The following is a 16,649-nucleotide window of genomic DNA, read 5'->3' on the forward strand; positions in this document are numbered from 1 at the left end:
CCCTCTCCTTCTTTCTAGAGACATAACCTTTTTTTTTTTTAATTATTGTTCCTTAGAGTCCTTGGTTTTTTTTTCCCGGGAAGAGTTGTAGTTTTGAATGGCACGATTAGTTTTACCATGTAGTGTACAGAAACACAGGGAAAAAAAGATTCCAATCATGATGAAACAAAATGCAATTTCGACCTTGTTTTTTCGGTCCAGTTTGTTTTTATATAGTTTATTGTGTCACAAAAATGACCTGGAAATATGGTTGTCCACGTGAGTCCAATTACAGCGATAACAGACATGCAACCAATTTTTTTTCTCTACTTAAGTGATGAAAAACAAATTCTGAATATTGCAAAAATATTTTATTTTGCTTTGTGTTGCCATTTTCAGAGATCAGTGACATTTTTTTTTTTTGATGGGGCTGAGTGGTCTGGCAGGTTATTGGCACTGTCTACCTATGTCTTCTATGCCTATCTCCAGGGACGTAACGATCGTGGTTGCAGAGAATGCGACCGCAACCGGACCCATCCCGGAGGGATCCTAGGTCGGCTAAGAAGGAAGAATACACTGCTCACATTGGAAGCGAGGAAAGGTAAGAAAAATCATTTATTTTTTAAATGTTTAAATGTGTTTGAGGAAAGGGACGTCAATAATATAGGACTCAGGATTACAGCATGGGGGACATTAATACAGGACGAGGGACATTATTATAGGAAGGAGCCCAGGATGTAGAACATTAAAAGAGGACTGGGACATTACTACAGGAAGGGGCCCAGAATGGAGGACATTATTAAATAAAGAGGAAGGATGGGAGACATTATCACAGCATGGGGACATTATTACAGGAAGGGGGACATTATTACAGAACGTGGTACATTTTTACAGGAAGGGTCCAGGACGAGGACAATTATTACAGGATGAGGCTAGGATGGTAACCATTATTACAAGATAGGTGCAAGGACAGAGGCAATTGTTACAGGATGAGGTCCAGGGTGTAGGACATTATTACAGGGATATTACTACATGATGGGAAGCATTATTACATGATGGGGACATTATTACAGGAAGGGGCAATTATTAAAGAATGAGGCCAGGATGAGGAACATTACTACTGAATAGGGGACATTATTACAGACTAGGGGTCAGGACAAAGGACATTATTACAGAATGGGGCCAGGACAAAGGACATTATTACAGGGGCCCATAGTTCTCACCAACGTGCTTGTGGAAGCCCTGGTTCAAATGTTGCCAATGGGCCCATAGGACTCTATTTACACCACTGCCCATCTCTGTATTTGTAGTTTATACCTAGGCTTCATTCTCATCACCAGTAGAGTCGTGGAAGAGTCCTCGTCACTTGGGCAGCTCGGATCCAGTTCCTTTGTGGCATGAGGTATCTGATTTTGTCTTGAGAGCCAGCTCGAGGGTTGTATGACATATGATCAGTGCTGCATTTAGATATTTTGCTGTGCTAGTACTCCTATGTAAAATCCACTGTGTACACGTGAACCAGAGTTGCAATGTGTGGCCACCCGTGATCTTACTAAGTGAGATACGGTATATGGAAATAAATAAGCTTGCTTTATAGTTATGTCTATAACACTCTAATCATGGGGGACAAATTGGGATAATTATGGACTCTCAAGAGTATTTATCACTCACTAGTACCACTCACTAGTCAGCTGGCACAACACACCGGGTTGCGTGAACCTTCTACCAAGTTTTATGGATGATGTCAAATCCATGCTGTCTCCTAAATTGTGTGGGTTAATAAGAAAAAAAGGTCCAAAGAGCTCTAATATGTTCATACAGTTAGGAATTTGGTGGTTTGTACCCCTATCTCCCACAATAAGGCTAATAATTTTTGCGAAGTTGTAAAAATAATATACCATATATAAAAACATACATACACATTGGAAATTCAAAGCAATGTCCTAAATAATGGTGGCACTTCAACCAATGTAGAACAACAAATCCCACATATTAATAAATATGAGGATACAAGAAGAGATCCAACAAATTAATTAAAATAATAATTTGATTTGATCCACTTAGAAGCCATAAAGTGAAGACAGAAAACAAGAATGCCATATAGGGGACGCCAAGCAAAAAATGAGGGAAAAATCGAAAAATAATAATAAGGGATAAAGGTAAAGAAATGATCAATAAATAATAAGTCCACAATGTATAAACTAAATCCACTAAAAAAAGACATATATTAAAGCAGCATGTGTACAGGCAATACTAATCATGGAGTAAAAGATGTTTGTCATGATATATCGTTTCCTAACTTGAACAACATAAGGCTGGATAAAGAGGTAAGTGCTTGTATTAATAATGCTACATACTCAGCTAAGTATCAAGTTATTCTGCAAACATATGATTAGTTTTTACCTGTAGGAGGTCAGCTCAAGTGTCCCCTCACCCCGACGCGCGTTTCACCACCACCTTCTTCCGGGGATCACTGAATTAGCCTCTAACATTCACACATCTGATTTTTCCATGTACAAAAAAAACGGACTGATTATGCTGATCAGAGTTTGATCAGTGTGGTCCGAACTTCACTCGTTTTTTTTCATACGTGGAGTTTTTTTTTTTTTTTAAATGAAAAGTTTCCCCATCTTTTCCATTCTGACAGTCCATGGAAATTGGAGCACACTCGGATATCCCACACATGGACCCAGGCTTGGAGTGGCCAACAGGGGAATCCTCCGGTGGGCCACCACCCTCTTATATGAGCAGTACTTGGAAATATATACTTGAATCACATGTACAGACAAAGGCAGCATATTATTAATTAAACAATCTACCCAGATCATTGTTACATAAATTTGTGATTGAGTATAACGTCACATTCACATATAGTTGAAAGTGGGGCCCTGGAGTTGGTTACTGGCGGGCCCTTGGCAACCCAGTCTAACACTGCACGGACCCATTGACTTGCATTGCCGATTTTGATCCGACCAAAGGGATCAAAAATAGACAGGTCTCAGAGATATTCCATGGACATCTCAGTCTGTGAAAAATCACATGAATGGCTCCATGGACTATCACAGGTACGTGTTCTATCTTTGGAAAACTTCGATAGGACTCGTACACGAAAATCGGATGTCTGAATTCTGTCGGGCCAATCTGTCCCTGTTTATAGCCCGTTGTTATTGGTTGTGTTCTGAATTAATGAATGTTTCTCCAAACAATTTGCCCCCGACCATTGATCTTGGATGCAGGAAGGGGCGTAATTATTTATTTACTTATGCCTTATTCATAGGTGTCTACACAGATCGGACGATTAAAAAAGAATTTCCCTCCTTGTTGCTGTAACCTCCCCAAGACGAGTACTGACGAAGGCAGATGCCGAAACGCGCATCGGGGTCGGGCGCATCCTGGGGACTCTGCAGTATACTTTATGGTAATTATTTTGGAGGGTCTTATTGGAGACTGTATTTGGGCAGTATATATCTATACATATACTATCACTTGGTATTGTATTATCCAGCGATTGTGCTGGTCTTTCTCCATCCCTCTTTACACTTTGCATGTGCACTTTAATGGTATTATTGTTGCATACCTTATCTATGCCACTTTTTGTATGCACTTTTTTCACTTTTTTGGAATGGCAGCATATTTATTAACCCTTTTTGTTAATTAATTGTTGCATATGTTCACTGCCGTTCCCTACTTTATGTACAGTCATATGAAAAAGTTTGAGCACCCCTATTAATCTTAAGCTTAATGTTTTATAAAAATTGTTTTTTTTGCAACAGCTATTTCAGTTTCATATATCTAATAACTGTTGGGCACAGTAATGTTTCTGCCTTGAAATTAGGTTTATTGTACTAACAGAAAATGTGCAATCTGCATTCAAACAAAATTTGACAGGTGCATAACTATGGGCACCCTTATCATTTTCTTGTTTAAAATACTCCTACCTACTTTTTACTGACTTACTAAAGCACTTTTTTTGCTTTTGTAACCTCATTGAGCTTTGAACCTCATAGCCAGGTGTATGCAATCATGAGAAAAGCTACTTAAAGTGGCCACTTGCAAGTTGTTCTCCTGTTTGAATCTCCTCTGACGAGTGGCATCATGGGCTCCTCAAAACAACTGTCAAATGATCTGAAAACAAAGATTATTCAACATAGTTGTTCAGGGGAAGGATACAAAAAGCTGTCTCAGAGATTTAACCTGTCAATTTCCACTGTGAGGAACATAGTAAGGAAATGGAAGAACACAGGTACAGTTCTTGTTAAGGCCAGAAGTGGCAGGCCAAGAAAAACATCAGAAAGGCAGAGAAGAAGAATGGTGAGATCAGTCAAGGACCATCCTCAGACGACCTCCAGAGATCTGCAGCATCAACTTGCTGCAGATGGTGTCACTGTGCATCTGTCAACTATACAACGCACTGTGTTTTTTTGCCGCCATGCATAACACCTTTTTGTATGACCAAACAACTCAATCTTGGTTTCATCAGTCCACAGGACCTTCTTCCAAAAAGAAATTGGCTTCTCCAAATGTGCTTTTGCATACCTCAGCCGACTCTGTTTGTGGCGTGCTTGCAGAAACGGCTTCTTTCGCATCACTCTCCCATACAGCTTCTCCTTGTGCAAAGTGCGTTGTATAGTTGACCGATGCACAGTGACACCATCTGCAGCAAGTTGATGCTGCAGCTCTCTGGAGGTGGTCTGAGGATTGTCCTTGACTGATCTCACCATTCTTCTTCTCTGCCTTTCTGATGTTTTTCTTGGTCTGCCACTTCTGGCCTTAACAAGAACTGTACCTGTGTTCTTCCATTTCCTTACTATGTTCCTCACAGTGGAAATTGACAGGTTAAATCTCTGAGACAGCTTTTTGTATCCTTCCCCTGAACAACTATGTTGAATAATCTTTGTTTTCAGATCATTTGACAGTTGTTTTGAGGAGCCCATGATGCCACTCGTCAGAGGAGATTCAAACAGGAGAACAACTTGCAAGTGGCCACTTTAAGTAGCTTTTCTCATGATTGCATACACCTGGCTATGAAGTTCAAAGCTCAATGAGGATACAAAACCAAAAAAAGTGCTTTAGTAAGTCAGTAAAAAGTAGGTAGGAGTATTTTAAACAAGAAAATGATAAGGGTGCCCATACTTATGCACCTGTCAAATTTTGTTTGAATGCAGATTGCACATTTTCTGTTAGCACAATAAACCTCATTTCAAGGCAGAAACATTACTGTGTCCAACAGTTATTAGATATATGAAACTGAAATAGCTGTTGCAAAAAAATTTTTTTTTATAAAACATTAAGCTTAAGATTAATAGGGGTGCCCAAACTTTTTCATATGACTGTATCTATGTATTTATTTTATGCTACTCAATATTCTGCAGTTTGTCAGTCCCTTTGGTGTGCCCCTCTAAGTTCTGGTATTGTTCCCACCAATCCCCCCTTATTTTATTATTTTGGTATTTCTTAAAATAAAATTTTTTATTTTATCACTGGGTGTTTTTCTTCGTTGTTGCGAGTACTGGATTTTAGCAGAGTATAAATAAGAAGTGTGAGTACATCTAGTGCTCTGTTACTGGAGCTATATTTATATATTCCCGGAGAACCCCCTTATTATCAGGTTACATGTATCCAGTATAATTCCTGATGTGGTAATTACGGTGTCATCTAACCCTTTGATCCTTGTTCTGTTTAGCACCACAACCACAGGATGCGATAATATCTAATGCCCTAATGCTTACCTCCAAGTACCTGGAAATATATGTATAATACATATTGGGCCGATCTTTTTGAAATGCTTAGTGTAAGAGTAATTCATACTTGCCTTACTGTAACATACTTTATCTTACTTAAAATACCATTAAAGAGTAATTAAACATTTCTTAATTATTCTCCTGACATTGTAAAATTGTAAATTTTGGAATATACTTCAGTGCCTTATTTTGATTCCTTCTCTTTCAAACAATGTGCTGCAGTACTGTTTCAATATCCATTTGATGCTTCTTTAGAAGCTGCTTTCAACTGCTGCTCAGCAACGATCATTACACTATATCCAAGCAGTCTATAGACAGGACTTAACCTGTCTTAGCCTCGTTGTTCACAACCCCGGTACTCAAACTGGAGAATTCCCTACACAGACTATTTCTTCGCTGATCTTAGCTCTTTGCTGAGCAGCAGTTGAAGGCAGCTTCTAAAGGAGCATGAACTAGGCACTGAAAAAGTGCTGCGGCATTGTGTTTGGGCAAGCAAAATAAGGTAATAAACTATGTTATAAACATTCAGAAGTTTGCAGTGCTTGGAGGATGATTTAATAAAAAAAAAATAGTTACTTTTTAAGTGTGTGTAAGTATAGTATGTTCTGGCTCTAACCAAGGAAACCAATCATCAGTTACACCAGACTGGGGTAACTGATTATTTCCTATGTTGGCATTTGGACTATAAATACCAGCACACACATTGCCTGGCCAATAAGCAATGTGTTACCACTACAAATCAGGTAAAAGAGGATTGGAGCCACAATGATGTGCTCACATGGAGTAGATTCTAAAAATTTCTGCACCTGAAAATCCATTCCATGTCCTGGACAGCTTTGATGTTGTCAATTCAGTTCTATAGACGTGGGATCAGGCCAGGACTTGCAACGTCATACAGTGGCAGAAATATGCCAATATTACCCTTCTGTGAAACTGACCTCGGGTACCTAAGGGTACTTTCACATTTGCGTTTCCCTGATCTGCGGACGGCTGTGGACTTCCTCCGTGAAGCCCCGCCCTCGGCCGCACCTCCGCCGCTAGCTCCGCCTACTTCTGCATGCCGCTCGCATGCGGCCTGCGTACCTATCTTTAACATTAGGTACGCAGGTCGTGCGGCTGTATACGGAGGCTGCCGCATGCGTCGTTTTGACGCTGCGGATAAAAAAAAAATGCTACAGGCTGCGTCCTACGCTGGTCGCCGCAGCGTCAAAACGACGCATGTGGCAGCCTCCGCATACAGCCGTACGACCTGCGTACCTAATGTTAAAGATAGGTACGCAGGCCGCATGCGGGCGGCATGCAGAAGTAGGCGGAGCTAGCGGCGGAGGTGCGGCCGAGGGCGGGGCTTCACGGAGGAAGTCCGCAGCCGTCCGCAGATCAGGGAAACGCAAATGTGAAAGTACCCTAAATCTTCCACAAATGAACTTACTCTCCTAAGAATCCATGGGTGTGAAAGTGAGTGCATTGTAAAATAAATATTAATTTCAAGGATGGTTTGGCCAATCACAGTGCCAGTAAGTTTGGTGAGCAGGGCAATAATGGGTGTCAAAGGTTTAAGAGAAGATAGCTCTATTTGGATGTCACCGGCAGTAGTGATTTGTGACCACTCTGTGCAAGCCGAGATCTGTTAGTTCTTGGGCCCATAGTAAAAAAAATAAAATAATATAGTCCTGGATTACTAATTTAACATTAGAATATTAAAGAATTACTAAAATTTCATTTTTTTATAGAATTTTGTCCAGCATGGAAAGTGATTTGCAAATTTTCAGAACATTCCATGCTGGACAAAATTATATAAAAAAAAAGTATAAAAGTTTAATTACCCTTTAAGTGGACATGAACATGCTCTGTATAAATGTGAAGTGGACCATCAGAGTAATAATTTGGAGGGTCCAAAAACTCCTAGTCCACCCCTGGGGACCTAGATAAAGGTATATTAGCAAGTTGCACCACATCCAGTTAGTTTTGGAATACAAAAGAATAAATTTGAGAACAGCAAGAGGAGGTGAAAAAATGAAGTTTAATTTTTTTTCACAAGTGACAAAAATGTCCAGAAAAGGATTGTAAAGTAAAGGGGTGTAAAGGTTTGGATAATTTCCTAGTGTTGGAAGATTCCCCAAAGGATAGGCTCACCACAAGATGTCCTGGCAATCAGAAGAGGAACTTAATAGCAAGTGTTTAATTCTCCTGCAGCGCCTCCGCAGTGGAAATGAGGCTTTACATGGTGGATATTAAAATCAATATACTGTTCAGAAAATGCATACATGAGGAGAGAACACAATCAGGAGAGGGCCTCTGTGCGAGAACAATATATGGGCACTTTGCAGTCTAATGGCTCATAATAATGCACAATTTCACCTGGTTTGGAGGTGATAGTGGGTTCCCCTTTACCTCTAGGGCCCTTGTGTTCTAATAAATTGAAGGCATATTGATTCATACCGGATTTAGACTTGGCTTATAAAACGCCAGTCTAAGTAAGTCTTTCTCGCAGACGTTATGAAAGGACAGACGGGAACTTTTGCAGCATAGGCCTCATTGCCAGGCATTCATGAAATTATCAGTATGTATTTAGCAAGCTGTCTGCTAAAATGATCACTGATCTTCTGTCATTGAAGCTGCACTGACTACAGACAACGGAACACATCAATAAGCATCTACTGTATGTGTAGCAACAGATGTGCGGGAGATGGAGGACACGAATTGTGATCTTCCTGGCCAATCATACTTGGAAATGTTCCTAATCGTTAAGCCTTATTCACACATTGCAGAACAGGTCAGTATTTTGCAGTGGTATTTGGGAGCCAAAACCACTGTTGAATCTTGTGCACGGGGCAAATATAATGAAAAAACTTACACTACAGGGCAAATTTAAGAAAAAGACTTACACTTTGTTCCGCATTTTTCAATTTCTGACATTAGCTTCAAAGTGTCTTGGCAAAATAACAACCAAATCTGGAATGTATTGAATAGTTTAGGGGTTGGCACATGGACATTAATCATCTATCTCCTGGGGTGGGGGTATACCTATCACAGGAATGAAGGTCCCATTTTCCCTGTTGGAATGAAGCCTTGCGCACACATTCGCACAAAGTTTCCATTCAAAGCCTGTGGGACTGATGGCGATAAAGATGTACAACTCTCAGCTATCTATATTGCAGACATTGCAGGAAGCAGTAGAATGCTCCTATGAAACTAGGAACAGGACCCCTGCATGATAAAAGGAGGTCCCAATGGTCACTCGAGGAGGTCCCAGTAGAAGAGGACGAGAAGGAGGTCACTAAAGGAGGTGCCAAATGAAGAGGAAGTCACTGGAAGCGGTCCCAGTGGTCACCGGGGAAGTCCTAGTAGTCATCGGAGGAAGTCTCAGTGGAAGAGAATGAGAAGCAGGTCACTGGATGAGTTCCCAGTGGTCACTCGAGGAAGTCTCAGTGAAAGAGTATGAGAAAGAGATCACTGGAAGAAATCCCAGTGGAAGAGTATAAGGTGGTCACTAGAGGAGGTCCTAGTGGTCACTAGAAGAAGTCTCAGTGGGAGAGTGTGAAAAGTAGGTCACTAGAGGAGGTCCTAGTGGTCACTGGAGGAAGTCTGAGTGGAAGAGTATAAGAATAGGTCACTGGAGGAGGTTCCAGTGGAAGAGTATGAAGATGTCACTGGGGGCAGTCCTAGTGGTCACTGGAGGAAGTCTCAGTGAAAGAATATGAGAAGGGGGCCACTGGAGGAGGTCATAGTGGCTACTGGAGGAAGTCTCAGTGGAAGAGTATGAGAAGGAGGTCACTGAAGGTGGTCTTAGTGGTCACTAGAGGAAGTCCCAGTGTAAGTGTATGAGGAGGTCACTGGAGAAGTTCCTAGTTGTCACTGGAGGAAATTTCAGTGGAACAGTATGAGAAGGTTGTCACTGGAGGAGTGGTCACTGCAGGAAGTTTCAGTGGAAGAGTAACAGCAGAAGGTCACTGGAGGAGGCCCTAGTGGTCACTGGAGAAACTCTCAGTGGAAAAGTATGAGATGGACGTTACTGGTGGTGCCAGTGGTCACTAGAGGAAGTCCCAGTGTAGTCCATGAGCCAAGAACCAAATTTGACGATATCGGTACCAAGCGGAGTGACTAATTCTCTTTGGTATTTTTAGGTAGATGCATGTCTGTAGTTTATTTTTTGATATGATAGCCCTTACATATACGTAGCTTATTAACCCCTTCAGCCCTAGGCCTATTTGTACCCAAGTGCCTAAGCCAATCTGACCTGTGCCACTTCATGGGCTAATAACTTTGGAACGCTTTCACCTATCCAAGCCATTCTGAGATTGTTTTCTCGTGACATATTGTACTTCACGTCAGTGCTAAATGGGAGTCAATATATTTTACCTTTCTATATAAAAAAATGCTAAATATTCGGAAATTTTGGAAAAATCGGCAATTTTTTAACTTTGAAATTCTCTGCTTTTTACAAAAATACTGATACCCCCCATAATAGTTATTAATTTACACTCCCCACATGTTTACTTCATATTGGCATCATTTTGAAAATGAAACCTTATTGTTTTACGACGTAATAGGGCTTATAGTTTTATGCGCAATTTTTCACATTTACAGCAAAACCCACTTTTCAAAGGACCAAGTCACTTCTGAAGTCACTTTAAGGGGCTTACATAACAGAAACCACCCATAAATTACCCCATTTTGCAAACTACACCCCTCAAGCTGTTCAAAACTCATTTTTAAAAACTGTTAACCCTTTAGGTGTTCCACAGGAATTTTAGCATGAGCCAAGAACCAAATATGACGATATCGGTACCACCCGGAGTGACTAGATGTAGTATTTGTAACAAAATTTAATCCAAGTTATGTAAATACACACTGAACATGTCATGTGCATATATATATATATATATATATATATATATATATATATATATATATATGTTACTCCATAATATCTTCAACATCGGACTCTGAATCTGACTGTTGTTCTACTGGCTCGTCTTCAGTACCCTTGTTCTGGCATGTCTGTAATCTGCACATGTCTGTGCACTTCAGGCCATTGCTGAGGCAAGTACACTGAGGAAGTTCACATGACCGCACACACTTGCAGGACAGTAGCTGTATAATAGCTTCTGGTGCTGGTGCCCCTTGCATCCACTTGACAACAAGCTTTCCGTCGTTATCTATCATCCAACCGCAGTCTGTTGGGTTTGCAACCCATGGCTGGCTCTGCAGACTTCTCCTCCAGATCGCAGCCTGGTAGTTTGCACGCAGTGCATGCATGAAAAGGCAGTCCTGGCAAGGAGGGAGTTGACTTGACTCTACCACTCCACGTCTGGCACAGAACAGCTGATAACGGAGCCTGTTTACCTCAGTTGTTTGGGTAGTTGGCAGGTACATGTGGCAGGTGATTTCCTGTAACTTCTCAAAAAGTTCGGTAGACACTTCCCATGAACGACCAACTTCCTGAAAGGCATCCTGGTATGTCTTGTTCATCTTCAACTGCTTGAGTGTCGTCATCTTCCCACGGCCAGCGAATGCACTGACGGTGTCACAGCCTGTAAATGCATGCATACCAATCAATGAATCACATACGCTGCCTCCCAATGTTCGGCTCAGAGTGGTGATATCCAGGAATCTTGTCCGGTTCTGTGTACCGCATTTCTGGAACAGGTGGGATGGGATTTTGTGGCACATGCCCAGACACAGGACCATGACATCAGTATCCTCCGAAGTGATGATGACCGACTTGTAACCAGATTCTGCTGCATGAAGAGCATGGAGAAGGAGGCGTGTGTCTGCTTCTTCTTGATTTGACTTAAGGTCAGCAGCCTCTTCCCACTGTTCTTTGGTGATCTTAAAGCAGAGCTGCTCACATGTGACATACAGCTCCTTCTCCTCAAGCTTCTCCCTGTGGTGTTTCGCCTTCCATTCTTCTACCAGAAACTTTATGAGACTTGCCTTGTTGGAGGAACTACTTAGAAGCTTTTTCCACTGCTGGATGTTGTGCCCATGTTGAATGTTCTTGAAATGGATCCCTGTGCCTTCATATCTGTTGACTCTTTCTGTATCTTTGATGGATGTCTCCTTGTAGACGTCAAAGACAATATCAATGCGCTTGCTCTTAGCACCCTCATGGATAGCGCGACTCATTGCTGTGCCTGCTAGCTGGCCAAATGTTGCATTGTTTCCCTTCAGTTTCTGAACCAGGCTCATCCCATCAATGATGGTTGCAGAGGGCTCGGGGATCACTTCTGCAGGACGAGCATTCCTCTCCAACTCCCTTGCGAGGGCAGCCTTGTTGGTCTTGCGGATAGACCCATCACCATTGGCAAGTGCCCATGGCAATGGACCCAGGGGATGAGTCAAGACATCACTCATTTGTAGCTTTCTGTTCTCAGCTACAAGTATCATCTGGCCAAATAGGTTTCTGTCAGCCTTCAAAATTACCTCCTTGCCAAGACCTTGTCTGCGTGTCTTCATTTGGATGTTAGAGAACGTTTTAAGTTTGTTCTTCGTCATCTTGTCATGAAACAATGTAGTTGGCTTATCGGTACCCAAACGCTCATCCTTGAATGTTTGATATGCATCCTCTCCTATACTGTATGCCCCTTGAAGGTCTTTGGCTACATCTGGTGGTGCTACAGTCGCTGTTGACAAACTGATAAGTTCACCATTATGCTCTTTGTTGAAGGGGTTCACCCAACCTGTCTCCAGCAGTTGAACGAAAGATTGGACATCGGCTTCATCTCTTCTAATCCTAGACACCTGTAGGTCTGAATGGCTGAAGTCAGTATATTGTTGGCCTACCAGGGCCCTCAGCTGCCTCAAGTACATACTGCGGTACTCTGATGTCAGGTAGAACCTGGAAACAGCTCCAACTTTGAGGCTGAAGCCTTTTGTGCCCCCTGGTGTCTGGGTGTCTTTGTTGATTGTCTCTTCAATGGTCTGGTCCACAGGAATTCGTCCAAAAGGATTCTTGCTACCGATCTGGACCGAAAAGCCACCTTGCATGAAGTATTCATGGACCTCTGGGTGTTCTATGGGCAGCCGAGACATTGTGGCATAGTAATAGGTTAGGTATCGGGCATAGTTGACCTTGTCATAGGCAAAACACCATGGTATCATCTGTCGGATTGCTCCTAGGTGAAGCATCCAGTTGCCTTCTCTTGAAGCTCGAACCAGGGCCAGCATGGTCTCGACCATGTATGTGTCAGTGTGTACGTGTATGTGTCAGTGTGTGTGCGTGTGTTGGGGCACCTCAGGGTGTCTTCAAATGTGACATAGCCCCCTAGATTTCTTCCAGTAAAATTTGCACTCCAAAAGTCATTTGGCGCTCCTTCCCTTCCGAGGCCTGCCGTTCCCCAATACTGCAGTGTACGACAACATATCGGGTGTTGTTGTGTTCGGGAGAGATTGGTGAACAAATAGTGGGGTGCATTTTTTGCTGGTACACCTCTTAAAAATAAAAAAATGAGCCTAAAATGACACCTTCATGTAAAAAATGCACTTTTTCCATTTTCTCAACCAAGTGTTTCCAACTACTGTGAAACACTGGTTGGGTCAAAGTGGTCACTATACCCCCTAAAAGATTCCTTGGGGGTGTAGTTTCCAAAATAGGGTCACTTTTTGGTGTTTCCACTGTGGGGGTACCTCAGGCAGCCTTCAAATGTGACATGGCCCCCTAGATTTCTTCCAGTGAATCCGCCACCCAAAAACCACATAGCGCTCCTTCCGTGTTGAGCTGTGCTGTGTGCCCATACTTTAGTTTACGAGTACATGTGGGGTGTTTCTATAAACTGCAGAATTAGGGTAACCAAGTTTGGGTTTGCCGTTAACCCTTGCTAGGTTGCAGGTAAAATTGGATTACAATGTAATATCTGGAAAAAAAATGAAATTTTGAAATTTCGCCTTCATTCTGCTAAAATTCCTGTGGAACACCTAAAGGGTTAACAGTTTTTAAAAATGAGTTTTGAACAGCTTGAGGGGTGTAGTTTGCAAAATGGGGTAATTTATGGGTGGTTTCTGTTATGTAAGCCCCTTAAAGTGACTTCAGAAGTGACTTGGTCCTTTGAAAAGTGGGTTTTGCTGTAAATGTGAAAAATTGCGCATAAAACTATAAGCCCTATTACGTCGTAAAACAATAAGGTTTCATTTTCAAAATGATGCCAATATGAAGTAAACATGTGGGGAGTGTAAATTAATAACTATTATGGGGGGTATCAGTATTTTTGTAAAAAGCAGAGAATTTCAAAGTTAAAAAATTGCCGATTTTTCCAAAATTTCCGAATATTTAGCATTTTTTTATATAGAAAGGTAAAATATATTGACTCCCATTTAGCACTGACGTGAAGTACAATATGTCACGAGAAAACAATCTCAGAATGGCTTGGATAGGTGAAAGCGTTCCAAAGTTATTAGCCCATGAAGTGGCACAGGTCAGATTGGCTTAGGCACTTGGGTACAAATAGGCCTAGGGCTGAAGGGGTTAATAAGCTACGTATATGTAAGGGCTATCATATCAAAAAATAAACTACAGACATGCATCTACCTAAAAATACCAAAGAAAATTAGTCACTCCGGGTGGTACCGATATCTGGCCCGGCTCATGGACTAGTGGAAGAGTATGAGGTCACTGTCCTCTCATACAGTTATCACTGATTCTATTAACTATGAATATTGGTTGTGGGCCAACCCCATTTTTGGCAAAAAAAAATAAAAAATGTAAAACTGTAACATTGCTAAAGACATTTTTGGTGTGTGTGTTTAATTAAATGTGCTTTAGTGCCTGCATTTTTTAATTTATTTTAATAGTTGAATTTTTAGTCCCCCTATATTCTGGAACTGAAAAGTGATGATACTTTTAGTCATGTATAGTCCTCCTAACTGGTGCCCTCTGTTTGGCTCCTGTTGCCTCCTAAAAGTGTTGTTCTGTTATTTAAGCTTTTAAGATGGCTGCTGTAATGGCACGGGGAGTGTAGTGGTATGTCTAAACGGCGTCGCTCTTGCTTGATCGGAAAGTCAGGTGAGACATGGTTTAGACTTACCACTGCACTTCCAATGCCACTGCGATGGCCATCTTAGAAGCAGGAGGAACAGAGGGTTTGTGAAAATTGAGAAAAATAGCAGATTGGATTGTAGAGTGCCATAAACCAAAAAAAAAATACCCCAATGCACACCTATCTTACCACTGCAGACCCCTTGTCTGTTCCTTTGTTCATCTGGCCCTGCACGCATCCTCTTCAGCTCTTCCATCATCTTCCTCAGCACTAGGGCTTCCAGCATTAAGTAGACCTCAGATGTCAAACAATGGTGTTGTGCATCGTCCGAGAAGCCTACTAGACTTTGGACAATTCACCTCATATCTTACGTGTGTCATGACTTCTGAGGGCTATTTGGTGTTGGAAGCCCTGGCTCTGAGAGAAGATAATGGAAAAGCTGAAGAGGACATGCATTGGACCAGAAACGAGTATTTATTATGTTCTGGAGAGACCCCCGAGAATAATTTCCATCATTGGTGACGTCTTTTTATATGTAATACACTAGGGGTATGTTCATGCTGAATCTTTTTCCGGTGGTTTTTCAGAAAAAACAAAGCTTGGAAAAAGCTCAAAAGAATCATGTCATTTCTTCAATGGAAAAACAACTTTCTGTTCATACGCTCAGGCTTTTGAGCGTCTTTTAACTGCTCCAGGTTTTCGAGCGTTTATTAGAAGTGAGCGGAACATTCTTTCGGCGCTTTTTCTAGGAAGACGGACCATACTATACAGCAGAAGTCAACGGGAAGGTTAAAAAGAAGCATTTTCTATGCGTTTTCGCCACAGAAATGGATTTTAAAAAGTCTGGAGAACATAAATAAAAGATGTCTAAAAAATCTGTGCAGGAAATAACCAAACCCTAAAAATAAAACGCTGAGGGTTACAAAGAACTGAGAAAACCCCAGAGACAAGCAATTCCCGAAGTGTCTACTGCTTGAATAACTGATAACAAAAGCTAAAGAATAAGGAGGTTTGCAGAGTCTTCCATAATGGACCTTGTAGATGGACAATGGGTGTCTGTCAACTTATCTTCCTCGACATAAAATAAAGCAAACATTAATCAGAAAATGGAAAAATAATAATTTTTTTTCATCTATAACCAGCTTTACATGCCTCGTATCTCACCATCTCTTTAAGCCAAAGAAAATGAGAAGGCCACATGGAAATTTCCACTAAAATTAGTCACACGGATTATTGGTGTGAACTTTTCATTATCAGTTGCATCAGCAAAAACTTAAGACAGGGTTGCCAATTTGTTACACAGTCTTAAGCAATGTTCACACAAAGCATTTTTTTCTGTAGCCAAGAGCCTGCTTTCTTGGCAGTAAAAATGCTGCATTCAAATGCAGGTTTTTGCTGCATTTTTGCAGCGTTTTGGTGCTGCTTTTTTGGTGTGGATATTAACATGTGTTTTGTCCACAGTACATGTTTAATAAACATTATTCACCAAAAGTGCAGAAAACCTGTTTGCTGATTTTTTTGCAGCATTTTTGCACTTTCTCATTCCTTTCAATCTGAAAGAATTGACATGCTGCAGATTTAAAAAAATTAGTTTTCCAATTCAGACTGGAAAAAAAAAGGATGTGCATGAGATTTCTGAAATCTGATTATGCTGGTTCTGTAAAAAGCAGCTTCTTATTTACAAAAAAAAAATGCTTTTTTTGTGCATTTTTAGTGCATTTTTTAATACCTAAAGAAAAAGAAAATGCATACACAAAATAACTATTTAACCTTTTTATTCCCTCTATACACTTTGGGATTTGGCTAAAAAATGCACTAAAACTGACTCGAAAACTGCATTTGTGGATTCAGGCTAAAGCATTATTGGCAATATTTTTTAATCACAGCTAGCATTTCTTTGTGAATAATTCTCCGGTCAGACAGGGGCCAAGGAGGAGTAGAGACCATCGTAATA

At 41.1% G+C, this 16,649-nt stretch overlaps 1 protein-coding gene across 1 annotated transcript in view; it reads right to left on the reverse strand.

The window, feature by feature from the left end:
* LOC143770250 (potassium voltage-gated channel subfamily A member 7-like) overlaps window positions 1–16,649 on the reverse strand; it is a 38,441-nt gene that overhangs the window by 20,112 nt on the left and 1,680 nt on the right. The gene's annotated exons all lie outside the window — the stretch shown is intronic.

This window comes from Ranitomeya variabilis, chromosome 4 (assembly GCF_051348905.1).
Source record: "Ranitomeya variabilis isolate aRanVar5 chromosome 4, aRanVar5.hap1, whole genome shotgun sequence".
NCBI lineage: Eukaryota > Metazoa > Chordata > Amphibia > Anura > Dendrobatidae > Ranitomeya > Ranitomeya variabilis.